Source organism: Lemur catta, chromosome 11, assembly GCF_020740605.2.
Source record: "Lemur catta isolate mLemCat1 chromosome 11, mLemCat1.pri, whole genome shotgun sequence".
NCBI lineage: Eukaryota > Metazoa > Chordata > Mammalia > Primates > Lemuridae > Lemur > Lemur catta.
This window is the reverse complement of record NC_059138.1, coordinates 54,542,345-54,557,106: the sequence shown is the minus strand read 5'-3', so window position 1 is coordinate 54,557,106 and position 14,762 is coordinate 54,542,345. Positions and strand designations below refer to the sequence as shown.

Genomic DNA, 14,762 nt, shown 5'->3' with positions numbered 1-14,762 from the left:
CTTTTCTCCAGCTTTGGGGCGTGTGCGCGCCCACTTTTTCAGCAGTAATTCTCTCTCTCTCTCATGATTGCAGGATAGGGCGTGGGGGGTCCCGTCTGTGGATGGGGGCTCCCGTCTGTGGATGGCTGGGTTGCAGTCCGTCTGAGGACGCCTACTGTTGGGGCATGGGGTGGGGGGCAGGCTAGGGCACCGAGGCCCCCGGATAGGCTTTGCGCACTCTAGACCAAGTCACCTGGGGAGTCCTCCGACCTCCTGAGCTCCTGGCTTGCCTCTACTGAGGCTAAATCTAATCCAGTTCTTTTGGGGAATTATCTGGAGCTGTGAAGTGACTGCAACCGGCCTGGAGACCGAGGACCTCTCCAGTCTCTTCTTTCTGAGGTTGTGGTGGAGATGCCACACCATGCCCTTCATGTTTCCAGTCCCCCCTCTTCTTCTCCACAGACTCCTAGTCGGGATTCACCAGCTTTATCCTGAGCCTGGACCCAGATAACCCTCCAGTGAGCCCCAGTCCCTCTTGACCTTGCTGCCCGTTCACGGACCCCTTTCTTCCAGCCCGTGCCCAGGCCCCTCTCTGCCTTCATCCTAACTCCTTTCCCAGGAGAAAACGCCTAGCCCACGCCGAGGGCCTTCTAATTCTAGTTTGGGGCATGTGCAGTCTTCTCTGGTAACACCCCAAGCAGTGCCCCGCCAACGTGGGTGTTAACTCTCTCCTCAACACTCAACTTCCCTCTTCCCTTGCTGAGGCGTTGAAGGTGGGATGCGGGGGTCCTGTGGGATGCGGGGGTCCTGTGCATTGTGAAATACTGAGTGCCCTTTCCCAAACCTCTTGGTCATTCCAGGCCCCGGGTCTCTATCTGAAAGGCCACAGGTCTCAGGCCTCTCTGCTGCTGGCCTAGCACCCTGGGTGAGGCAGTGGTGTGGACAAGTCAGAGCGCCATTCTCTCCCAGGAGTCATGGCAAAGGGGGCATCTTTAGGTCAGCTCTGTCTCTGCAAAACAGAAACCAGAAACGAGTGGGCTGCAGTTCCTTGAGAATCATCTTTTCTCCTTTCTGCCTCCTACCCCCATCCCCCCTTTTCTGCTTTGCCTTAAGGAAAAATTTCTGCGTAAATTAACTCCTTCAGCAGCTGCTATAAACTGAAGGAACTGAATAGTCTGAAAACCGGTTACTCTTTCTAAACTTAAAAGAAAAAAAAGTTAATGGAAGTGAAAGTGAATAACCAAAAACTATACTGGACTCTTATTTTATTCTGATTAAAGGCACTGACTTGGGAGACAAATTTGGAAGATTTTTTTTTTTTTAATTTCAGCATATTATGGGGGTACAAAAGTTTAGGTTATGTATATTGCCCTTGTCCCTCTGGGCCCCCCGCCCCCAGAAGATTTTTTGAAACAACTTGGGGTAAAAGAATTTGAAAGTGTGTCTGGTCAGTCCTAGGAGGTTGTTTATAAGGGGGAATCCACAGTCACATTTATTTCTAACTAGGCAATAATGTTTAGAGTTTTATATGTTCTAGCAACAACAACAAAAGACCTGAGGTTTAGTTGTATATTCCAAGAACATTTCTGCCCTTTTCCCAAAATGTAGCTATTATAGAACTAACCAAAAACTTTAAAAGTGAAAATCACTTTTATCAAGAAAAAAAACCTTCAATATTACATAGCCAATGTTTTTTTCTGCATTAATCAGAAGACCAATGATTTTTACTTTAAATTACCACTCTGTTGAATTGCCTTTGCAGAACATTATTTGTGCATTTGTCCTATGTAGCTAAAAGGCAGAGATTAATTCTGAACAAAATTACTCAGGTATGTAAGGAAACAGATTTATGAAAGAAATCCTTCAAGTGCTTTTCAGTGAGGTCACTTTTACTTCTGATAGCTCTTCTGGGGTCAAATTGGCCAAATCATTGGATTTGCAATAGCCACCCAATATCTTAAACACTGTTGTGGGTTTTGTTGTTGTCAAAAATAATTTAAGATGTAGAACATTTTTTAGAAGTGATTATAATTTCCCTTTTAGCAAAAAAAGAAAAATCCTCAGCTGGTTTTTGAGAATTAGAGAAATTTAAGTTCAAGCACACATCTATAAACTTAGAGGAAAAACATCTCTGCTAAAGACGGCAGAGCGAACTGATAACTTGAAAAGCATTCCTGGAAACTGATGCAAATACCAAATGCTGCCGCACGCCCTCCCTGCTGATGTGGCAGGGTTTGGAGCAGGCATTCGTCAGCCTTTGGTGGGAGGCCTTGGATCTAGAAAGAAGCAATGAAAATGGAGAAAACGGAACAGGAACTTTTCTTCTTTAAAGTGAGAAACAGATTCCACTTCCAGCCGTTTTTACACACAATGTTGACACTCTTTCACTTACTGATCACTTCTTGGGGGGAAATAGTTGGTTAGGTGTTTGTTTTAAAGGAGGAATGCTTCAATGCTTACAGTTAGATCTCTGTGAAATATTTTTGTGACTCCAAATAGCGAGCAGCTTTTTGTGTGGATGGGGGTGGGACTGTAAGAGCTGACCCAAGCTTTAAGGAGTGCCCGGGTAATGGCCTTGATGATGTGAGGGGGGTGGGCGGGGAGGGAGCAGACAGAGAAGGAAAAAAGAGGAAGGGAGTGGAGTAAAGTCAACGCTGAGAGTGGAGGGCTGGGAGAAGGGAGGCAGAGGAGATCAAAAACTTCTGCAACTTTGCTGCTAGACAGTGAACACCTGGATTCCTATTCCCAAATTATTTTCTGATGCAAGAAAAGATGATCTCCTCAGCTTCTTGCAACCCCACAGATTACAAACCTGGCCACGCCTTTACATATGGCAAGTGAATCATTGTGAATCTGGCTGATAAAGGAATGCAGAACCCTGATAAGGCCATGTGGTTTTAAACTTATTTCTTTAAACTTCTTTCTTTGATCAAAGTTTAACATCTGACTGACATTTCCTTTCAAACATTTATTGAGGCTCCATTCTGTGAAAAGTACCAGCACTGCACTATTTCATCCTAGTTCCAGTTCTAGTTGAGTTGGTGGTTGTCAAACAATTGCTAAGAAGGAAGGTATTTGCTGATAATTAAGGTGGCAGCTGAAAAGATTCTGTGACATTTGTTTAGAAGGCATGGAGATTCCTGCTCTAGGTCATATCAATTAGGATATTCAGCTGCTGTTGATTATTTGCATGAGACAAGATGTATATTCACTCAAGTAATGTTTAATGTTATGCCAGGCACTGTACTAGTTGGTGGGTGTATAACTGTGAAACAGAGTGACATCGTCATTGCTCTCAGGGAGCTCATCATCTGCTACAGGACAGAGAAGAGTGCGATGAGTATTATGATGGAGGAGTAGAGTGCTTATGTGTTTACGGAGGGCTTTAAGATGGACATCTAATCTAGGTTTAGGTGGGGGCAGTTAAGGAGGGCTTCCTAGAGGATGCAACATTCTTGTTTACACCTTAAATGGGAACAGAATTTTAAAAAGAGATAGGAGAGTGGTCTAGGCACAGAGACATTAGAAAATCTGGCAATCTGAGGAATGGAAAACATTTTAGCATGATGGGATTGTGGAGAAAAAGGGGAAGAACAGAGGAAGGAGCTAGAGATGAGATTGGTGGGTTTAGCTGGGACCAGATCTAGAAGGACCTTTTAAGCTGTATTCTGGTGTTCGTGTTTTCTTAACTGTGCCAAGGGAGTGTTTAGATTGTTTTAAACAGAGAAAGTATGTGACCAGAGAGTGCTTTTAAAGACAACTTTGGCTGCAACGTGGATAAACAATTGGAAGGGGAACACAGCAGAGAAAGGGAAATCCAAAGGCTGTAGCAGTGATTCTGAGGGAAAACAGCGGTGGCTTGAACTAGGGTAATAGTGATGGAGCTCAAGAGAAGTTGGTGAAATTTAGAAATATTTTAGAATTAGAAGGAAAACAGTGACGTTTGGTTGTGAGGAATGAGGAAGAGGGAAGACTCAAGGATTATCACCAATTTCTGGCTTTGGCAACTGGCTGGCTGGAGGTACCATGCATTGAGTTCGGGAACATTTGAGGAGAAGATAGCTTGAGGTGAGGGAGGGGAGGATAAAGAGGCCGATCATGTTCAGTTTGGAGTGATTATGGGCCGTCCCAGTGGATAGGTCTCATAGATAATTAGTTATTTAGGCCTGAAGTCCACAGTTTATATATGGCCTTGATTTATAGATAAGGGAGTCATCAGATTACTGATGTCATGGGAGTAGATGCCATCCCCCAGGTTCCACGTGTGTACAAAAGTAGAAAATAATAAAACCTCAGACAAAACCCTGAAGAACTTTAGCATGTAAAGAATGGCCAAAAGGGGAAACACTATCAAAGCAACTGAGAAGAGCAGCCACACTGGATGGAGGCAAAATCACAATGTCTATGTGGCAGAAGGAAAGGAAACAGGTTGTTTGCGGGGAGGAGAGCATAGATTTTTGGAGTACTGAAAAGTTTCATATTTTTCTGAAGGGTCAAGTAAGGCTAAAAAGATTATATAAATTAGTACCTTGGAGGTCACTGGTGAACTTGGTGAAGGTGGTTTCAGTGGAACAGAATCCAAGCGAGAGAAAGTGGGAGAGAGGTGAGGTAATAAACACATCTAGTGCCAAATTTTAGTTATACTAGGAGGTGGGAGAGAACTGGGTGTGGTTTAAGGATGATATTAGGGTTAATATGCAAGAGGATTACGCGTGTTTAGAATGAAACCATCTGAATCAGCCGTTTAGTTTTGACACTAACTCCCATTCTAAAGCCCTCCATGAAAATGTTTTTCGTTAGGTTTCTTCTGTTATGCTCCTCCTCATTTGTTTTTTAGTATTGAAGCAAGAACATTTAAGTGCATATAGATTTTTTTTTCATCCTGGTAGTGATTGATTTTTTTTCATGAGGTCCCTTTAAATGTATAGACAGAGTCTATTTATTTCATATTTTATGAATCCCAGTTTAATGTTCAGTGCCCCATTTTTCAAGTTTAGAAACATGAAATAGACAACCACTTTACTTATACATGATTCTGAGTATTCTTGTGTACAGATTGCGTGGAAATAGTTGTTTTGTAGTATCTTGTTATTGACTATTCTAAGCCCCGTAATTCAGAGAGATGTATTAGGGCATACGAATTTCAGCTTTCAATTAAGTCCACCTTTTTCTTGGAGAAGATGCTGATTACGTTTTTTTCAGCCAGTTCCAAATTCATCCTTAAATTGAAGAGCACCAGAATGCTGATGCATTCCAAAAGTCTACTCTGGTTATTAGAACTTTGGTTGGCTTGGTTTCCAGAATTATATTTTTCAATTCTTCTCAAGTAGCTGGAAGAAATAAGGAGACTTTTACTTCAGTTGCAAGAAAAGGTCTGAGTGTTGGTAATAGATTGATTCACCCATTAAGTCAAATCAAGATACATACTCTTTGGTTCATATATTATGTGTAGAAAAAGAATTATAAAGATTTAATTCTATGTGATACCATATGCAGAATTAATATAGTTTATATTTCAATTTAAAAATAACTACCAAATTAAGCTAATGGTATTACTGATGAACTCTTTAAAGTTTAAAATTTGATTTTGACCTTTGGAATATTCTATTTGTGTGATAATCTTCCAGTTACTTAATGTGACATCATCACTACCTATTATATAGTGTAAGTACTATTGGTAGGAATTTTACATAAGTTGTCTCAAAGTGTCAGCAATCATTATCTAATTGTTGGTGGGGTACATTTTATTATTTCCAATTTTACAAGTAAGAAAACTGAGGCTCAGAGAGCTGAAGTGCCTTGTCTAAGGCTTCCTAGATATCCTAGAATGGGTCAAGTCCTTCTTTTGCACATTTTCAAAATGGCTTGTACTTTTAATATCTAATATCTGTCACCAGACTAGTTGACTAATTAATTAAAAGGTAATTGTTCATTAACTGGCTTCAGTTAAATGTGTGATCTTTTATAGCAGAGATAATGCCTATTTTATTCACCCTTTTACAGCATAGTGCTGAATTAGAGATGCTCAAGAAATATTTACTCAATAAATCAATATTGATTTGTTATGACATAACTGGAAAATAAGGAACTTAAATATAAATACTGGTTATTTTCTTCACTGATGGTTTGCTATTTAATCTACACATTTTAAAATTTCCTTTTATTGATAGTGTGGCAATCAACACATGAAATTTGCTTAAATAATACATGCATGCATTTTAGCCAGTTCACCCAATAGCAACACCTAATTATTCCCTGATAACTCATAAATATTTTATTTTATTAAGTCAAATTTATGAAGAAGAGAGTACTTTAAGAATAGGGAAAAGCTAATTTTATTAATTACAAGTCATAAAATTTTAGAGTTGGAAGATAATTTAAATATCATCCAAATCATAATTGTAAATGTGTGGAATTAAGATTTGTTTTTCTACCATATTTCTAATGTCTAATAAGTGTCTGGTATACAGCAGGTATTCAGTAAGTGCTAGTTGCATGAATGAATCAATTCTGTAAATGAGAAAACATGCCTAGAGAGGGTACGTGATTAGCCAGCTTATGGTAGACCTATAACTAGGGGACTGGTCTGTTGATTGCAAGTTCCTTTCTGTTTGTAACATCTGGCATTTGTCTAGACTATTTTTGAACATTTAATCCTTACAACAATCTGAAGAGTAGCAGCTCTGGCCTGTTGTCTCTGTGCTTTCTCCGCTTCTGACTTCCTGCAGCTGAGTCCATTTCTGCCATGCCTGCTCCCAGTTTCCACTTTTCTCTCAGAATCTCCATCTGAGAGAAGAGTATGAGTTTTGCCAGTTCCTCTTGCCACATCTTGTTTTGAATCTTGTGTTCAACAAACAATAATGGAGTTCTTATTATGTGTTGGGGGTAGATGTGGGGAAAGGTAGAGGGATAAGGTAGACATTCTAATCTCGGGTGACTGTTAAAAATACAGCAGATTCTTCCCAATTGTGAGGGAAAGGAGATTTTGCAGGTTGAAGTACATTAGATTTTAGGGGGACAATAAAATTACAGAGGGATTAAATGCGAGCCCTTACAAATCTTCTTTGTATCATCTCTAAAGTGGAACCATCAAGACATCATGCTAAATAAAGAAGGCTCAGTGACATTTTTCACATTGTAAATGATTAATAATGGTTATAGTACAATTGCTTTCCATTTACCATCCTTTATTCAAGTGAAATTTCTCAGGGTCTCTCTCCCCTGCTATTTCAATGAAATGCCCATAAATTTTCTTTGCTTTGTTAAAGATAATATAAATATGAAAAGACCCTTCACCCTGTGTCTGATCCTCCATCCAAACGTGCAATGCCTTTTTGATTTCATGATTTGGAATTGTTGATTCCTGCGTCCTCAGTCCCAGAGATAACTCCCCAAAGTGCATGCCATCAGGCCCCTTTTACACAAATATCACCTCTCTCCTTCCTTGCAGCTGCGGGAGTGCCATTTTAAGGTCCTGGTTTACATCTCCTCAGATTCCCTTATTTCCTAAAGCCTCAAGGCAAAAACCTCTGTTACTGCCTTGCCATCTACTTTCCTTTACTTTTTAATTCCCATCACCCAATTTCCTCGTTTTCTAATTATCCCCAACAGGAGTGATTCATAATTCTTATATACTGTAACTAAAATTCTTGTGGTTGGGAAAAAGTATACAAAATGAAATCTGTATATACTGAAATCCTTTGTTTACTGAGATTTGAAGTAGAGGCAGTTTACTAATGGGGAGGGAGTACTTTGCCTAACCTGAGAAAATAATACATTAACTCTCTAAAACAAAGATATTTTGCGTTTATGCAGTGAACAGTGTATCAACAAGGTATAAGGGAGTTCAGAAAGAGGATTGAAGAGTGAGAAGTAACTAGTTCTGCCTGGGCAAGTTGGGGAGGCTTCCAGGAGAAGGGAATGATAAAAGTGAGTCTTGGAGAAATTCACCAGGCAGAAAGGAGAGGAAAACTCTCTTTAGAAAGATGGTACAACATGTGTAGTGGGAGGTGACATTTATCATAATTTGTACTTAAATAATTAATGTTATAATGATCTCCCTCTAGAACAGTAGTTCTCAACCCAAGGCAATTTTGTCCACCAGGGGACATTTGACAGCACCTGGAGACATTTTTGACTGTCATGCTACTGGCATTTAGTGAACAGGAGCCAAAGATACTAGTGAACATTCCTACAATGCACAGGACAGACCCCATGACAGACTTATCCACTTCAAATGTCAATATCACCACTGCTCTATAACGTAAGTCCTGTGAGGGTTGGGACTTTGCCTGTCTTATTCAACACAGTGTCTATAAAATTTATCATGGTTGGAGTCAGAGTTGGTACTCATTTAAAATTTACTGAGTGAAGGGAGACATGAAAGAGAAGGCACATTTAGGGAAGATCAATACATATTCAAAGTTAGTAGTTGGAATATAATTAAAGAGCAGTAGGGAAATAGGCTGTTGGTGTGAAGGAGAGAAATTATGGAGGGCATCTTATGTCATATTAAGGAGTCTTCCTTTAATGTATAATCCATGGACAACCACTGGAGAGTTTTAGGCAGGAGAATGAAACCATCTGGTCTATGTTTTAGTGAGATAACCAAGCAGCACTGGAAAGAGCCCATAGACTGTGAAGTCACTTAGAAAGGTTTTGTGATAGTGTAGGCCAGGGAGGATGAGGCCCTAACATAAGGCTGAAGCAGTGAAGACAGAGAGAAAGGGGCAGATTTGAAAGACATTTAGGACTTAGAATTGATAGGACATGGTGGTCAATTAAATGTGGAAAATGGAGGTGAGTTTTCTGGCTTGGGCTACTCTAAGTGGGTGTTGGTATCATTACTTGGGATGAGGAAGACAGGAAGAGAAGCAGGATTTGTGTGTGTATATGTGTATGAGCTTACCTTTGAATATTCATTAAAATAGTAATTTATATTGTTATCAACAAGACCTTTGGTTAATCAATTACCCAGACACAGAGAATACCGAGATAAATAATTCTATTCTTGGGCCAGGTGCAGAGGCTCACGCCAGTAATCCTAGCCCTTGGGAGGCCAAGACGGGGGTATTGCTTGAGTCAGGAGTTTGGGACCAGCCTGGACAAGAGTAAGTCCCTGTCTCTACAAAAAATAGAAAACTTAGCTGGGGATGGTGGCATGCACATATAGTCCCAGCTACTTGGGAGGCTGAGGTAGGAAGATTGCTTGAGCCCAGGAGTTTGAGGTTGCACTGAACTATGATGATGCCACTGCAGTCCAGCCTGGGCAACCGAGCAAGACCCTGTCTCAAAATAATAAAAAAATTTAAAAAATAAAATAAAATAAAACAATTCCAGTCTTTAAGAAGCTGACATGTTCATAGCAGCACTACTTACAGCAGCCAAAACGTGGAAACAGCCCCAATGTCCATCAACAGGTAAATGGATAAACAAAATATGGCATTCCAAAATTCCAATAAAATGGAATTTTATTCAGCAAAAGAAAGGAATGAAGTAGATACATGTTACAACATGGATGAGCCTTGAAAATATTGCACTAAATAAGGGAAGCCAGACACAAAAGGTATTATATTAATAATAATTTCACTTACATGAACTATCCAGAATGGGTAAATGCACAGATACAGAAAACATTAGCGGTGGCCAGGAGCTGGGGGGAGGGAGCAATGGATAATGACTGCTTCGTGGTTGTAAGACCTCCTTTGAGGATGATGAAAATGCTCTGGAACTAGATAGTTTTTATGGTTGCACAGCCCTGTGGATGTACTAAATGCTTCTGAATTTAACACATTAAGATGGTTAATTACACTTTAAGATGGTTAGTTCATGAAACATAAACCATTTGATGGTTTATGTTATATGAATTTCACCTGAAATTTTTTTTTTAAAAAAGGAAGCACACAGTCTCAAAGAAAAACTAGTAAAAATATGATAAATCAACGTGAGCTATCACTAATGGTCTCAAATAATACAAAATGTTCTTCAAGCTGGAGAAACTGTCTGGATAAAGCCTCAGCAGCAATGAAAGCCCATGGCAGGAGCAGGGAGTGAGAAGGGATTTAAGAGGCCATTTGCTGTATTTTTGCAGTCAAGATTGCCACAATTCATGTGAGGCATAATGGAGTTATTCCAGAGACATAAAGTAGTTCCATCAATGTCTTGTGACCAGTCAATGGCAGAGGTCTGAAATAGAACAGTTCACCAATTCTTGGAATTTAAATCTTTTCCTTCTATAGATTTTTATCTCCAAAATATTTACAGACAGTAAAGCCAGAAAATGAGAGTGATAATTAGAAGAATTACAAATAGAAAAAGAATTTTTAAAGAAAGAATAGTGGAAACACATGACACGACTTAAAATTATATGGTCTTTAATGTCTTAGATGGATTTTTCAAAGAACATTAAGAAATCTTCACTATTTAAGTTGTTTTTAAAAATAAAGATGGGGGCCGGGCCCGGTGGCTCACGCCTGTAATCCTAGCACTCTGGGAGGCCCAGGCGGGTGGATCGCTCGAGGTCAGGAGTTCAAGACCAGCCTGAGCGAGACCCCGTCTCTACTAAAAATAGAAATATATTATCTGGCCAACTAAAATATATATAGAAAAAAAATTAGCTGGGCATGGTGGCACATGCCTGTAGTCCCAGCTACTCGGGAGGCTTAGGCAGTAGGATTGCTTAAGCCCAGGAGTTTGAGGTTGCTGTGAGCTCGGCTGACGCCACGGCACTCACTCTAGCCCAGGCAACAAAGCGAGACTCTGTCTCAAAAAAAATAAAATAAAATAAAATAAAATAAAAAAATAAATAAAATAAAAATAAAGAACGGGCTAAAAATCTATAGAGAACAATAAGGAACTGGCAAAGTGGTCTTACAATTAACAGAAGGTATTTTCCTAATGTAAAATTACTATATTTGCACTCTTATTTTTGACATCTCTTTTTTTAAAAATAAAATATTGTTTCTTGTATGTTTATAATTCCTTTCAAATAAGGTAATAAAGAGGTGGAATCACTGACTCGTTAGGATAGCCCCATCCCTCAGTATTACTGAAACTTCTACCTTCTCAAGTGAATCATTTATCATTCATTCAAGCAAACATGGACTGAATCATAGGCAGTGAAGACAGAAAGATGCTTAAGATGATAATTGCCTTCAAGTTGCTTGATTTAATGGGCATGTGTGAGAGATAAACAATGGGAAAACATTAGTGATAGAGGTCTTTCTGTGGGAAAATGGAAATGAGGTATCTAGCTTTAAGTGGGAATATGAAGGTGGCTCCCCAAGAAGAGATGATGAGTCTGGATGAGTGAGGATTTGTTGGCCTGGCACTCCAGGAAATAAATAGGAAATATGCAATATGATGGGAGCATGGTGCAATCAAGTTATTCACTCATTCATTTATGAAATAAGTTTTTTATGCCTACTGTGTCTCAGGCACTGTGATGGGCTTTGGGAATCTAAGGTAAATGGGTTCCTGTGCTTAGGGTCTTATAGTGTAACAGAAAAGATAGACATTAAATTAAGTCTGCGTAATAAGCCGTTACAAAGCATCTTAGGGGAAATACGTAGGATGCTATGGGAATACATGGCAGAGTCCCTGACCTAAGCCATGGAACACAAGGAAAGAGTCTAAGGAAATGACAAACTCAGAACTACAATGGTATCTTAGTTAGCTCAGGCTACTATAACAAAATACCACAGACTGGATGGCTTAAACAACAGACATTTATTTCTTATAGTTCTGGAAGCTGGGAAGTCCAAAATCAAAGTGCCAGCAGATTTGATTACCAGTGAGGGCCCTTTTCCTGGCTTGCAGACTGCCACCTTTTCACTGTGTCCTCACATGGAAGAGAGAGAGAGAGAAAACTCGAGCACGAAGAGCACGAAGGAGCACACTCAGTGAGCTCTGGTGTCTCTTCCTCTTCTTTTAAGGACACTGATCCCATCATGGGGGCCCTATCCTCATGACCTCATCAAACTTAATTACCTTGGAAAGGCCCCACTTCCAAATACTATCACTGGGGCTTAGGGCTTCAACAAATGAATTTGGGGAGGGGACACAAACATTCCATGATAAATGGATACAAGTTAGTGAAGGGAAGGGAGATGGGTGAGGTAGGGGTTGAGTCTGCAGAGGTATTTTCCAAGTTAGCCAGCGGATAATCAGGGACAGTCTTGAAAGTCCTGTTAAAGAATTGATCCTAACTGCAGTGAGAATCCACTGAGGAGTGTTAAATCCTAACCCAAATATTAAGCCGATCCCTTACTCTAAACTGTAACACTGATTGAATGTGTGTTTAGAAAGATGGCTCTCTCTGTGGCCTACAGAATAGATTGGGGAGGGGCAAATGGAACTTAAGAAACTCTCCCAGATGAGAGATGAATTGTGGTAGGGCTTGGGGTGAGAACATTTGGAATGAAGAGAATTAGCTGGATTTGGGCTGTAAGAACCAGGAAAAGAAAGGAATCAAATATGACCATCAGGTTTCTGCCTTGTTGTGGTAACGTTGCTAAGATAGAGAATTCTGTCAGAAGAGAGGATTTGAGGACTTGAAAAAATGATGCCTTCCCTTTTATGCATGCTGTGTTTGAAACACCTGCACAGAATTTCCTGTGGCTAGAACATGACTGCTTATGGTAAAGAATCAGAAAAGAAATGAAGAAGTGGGCAGCATCCTTATCATGGAGGACAAAGGTGCGTGTTTTAAGGAATGGGGAATGACTGAGGGATTCTCCGTGGGGCTCTTGTGTGGTTGATTTGTGTTGTAGAACCATTGTGTAATAGCAGTGGGAAGGGAGGGCCATGGGAAGCTGATATTGGAGGCAGTCAGTTAAAAAGCAACTGCATCATGAAACATGGTGGTAGTGAGTTGGACAAGAGAAGGAGGATGGGAATTATATTTCAGGGATAGCTTCATAGAACTTGTTAAGAGAATATCAGGATTAAGGGAAGAACAGAGAATGATTTCTAAATTTCCTTTGGAGCACTGAGTGGATGATGGTGTCATTAACAGAGATGGGGAAAGGAGAGGGAAAGGCAAGCTTCTGGATGTGAACTTAGATTTGGACTTGGTATGTTTTGCAGGACACGTGGCTGACTGGTAGGCAACTGCTGCTGGCTGCTGTGATATCACCATTGGTGATTTTGTTAATGCTGGCAGATTTCAATCTCTCTGTAACTTTTTTCTTTCTCTTGATCCCAAAAGATGGGCCTCTTCTTCTCTCTCTACGCTATACCTCAAAAAGAAATTTTTTTTTTATTAAGGAGATACTGAATATCGTCACTCTAATATAAGCACTGTAACTCAAGGTTGACTCTTATTCTATGAATTCAGTGTTACTCTTACATTCACAACTATCCCTGGGATATTTCTATTCAAATGCTTTGCCATTTTCTCAGTTCAACATATTCACATCTCAGCTTTCCAAAATTCTTCCATTCTGTCCAGAGTCCTTATCATTTTCCCTGAGTCTTGTAGTGCATTCTTGTTCTTGTAGCTGCACACATCTGAAACCTCAGGCTCCTCTCTGATTCTTCCACAGTCTTTGTTCCTCAAATTCAATCGACGATAAAGTCTTTTTTTCCTTTAAGATGCTTCTTGTTTCAATCCTTCTTATGTTGCTATCCCTAATGTTCCAGTTAATAGACAAAAAAAAAAAAATGAATATTTATTAAGACTCCACCGTGTGCGAGGTAATCAAATGTACTGAGTATAGTACTTGTGAAGGGACAAATATGTAAACCAACAAATGCCATTTAATATGATACGGAATCATTGCAGAGCACAACATCCAGTGGAGGCACCAATGAGAGAGCAATTAATTCAAACTATGAAAATCAGGGAAGTTTACAAGATATGGCCTTCTGAAGCCACTGTCCATAATTAGCATGGCTAGAGCACAAATTGTGAATCAAAGTTGCAGGAAGTAAGGCTAGAGAGGGACCAAATCAATCATCCTAATCAAGGAATGTATCACACTACACCTCGGATTTGTTGATCCTACTTTCTCTAGACTCTCTGTCATCTGTTTAACAATAATTTATTTTATGTAGCATTTAGAATGAGTTTTCAAAGCACTGTCACGTAAATTACCCATTTAACCATCACAACACCTCTTTGAGGTAGCATACTGAAGTTAATGACTTTACCGATATCACACAGCCAAGTTTGGACCCTAGGTCTTCTAAATCAAATTGCCAAATGCTAACCATTTATCTATGCCTTTTGTGTATTTCTGCCAAACTAACAATTCTATTGTTATCATTCTACTGCTCAAAAACTTTCATTGGCTCTCTATTATCCTATACCAGTAAGAAGAGTCTCTTCGCTTAATGTTTTCGGGACTATACATAATGTGGAGCCACTACACATACTTAATTCTATTTTCTACTGCTCAAAATAACATGCCTTTGTGTTTTTGTTATCTATTGGTGCCTAATAAACTACACTAAGACTAAGTAGCCTAAAACAACAATAATTTTATTATATCTCTTGATTTTTGGATCAGGACTTCAAGTAAGGCTTATTCTGTTCTACCTTGTATTGATTGAGGTCTCCTAGGATTCAGATGGCAGTTGGTACTATCTGAAGGGTCTGAGATAGCTTTGTTCACATATCTATTGCCTTGACAGAGACGACTGGAAGGCTGGACTCAGCTGAAACTGTTGACTGAAATGTCTACATCTGGCATCTCTAGCATAGCTAAAGGATTTCTTATTAGACTCCCAGAGAGTGTTCTAAGAGAGCAAAGAGGAAGTGACAAAGCTTTTTCTGTCTCAGC

At 39.7% G+C, this 14,762-nt stretch overlaps 1 long non-coding RNA gene across 1 annotated transcript in view; it reads left to right on the top strand.

The window, feature by feature from the left end:
• Positions 1-14,762, top strand: part of LOC123647252 — a 40,840-nt gene that overhangs the window by 1,253 nt on the left and 24,825 nt on the right. The gene's annotated exons all lie outside the window — the stretch shown is intronic.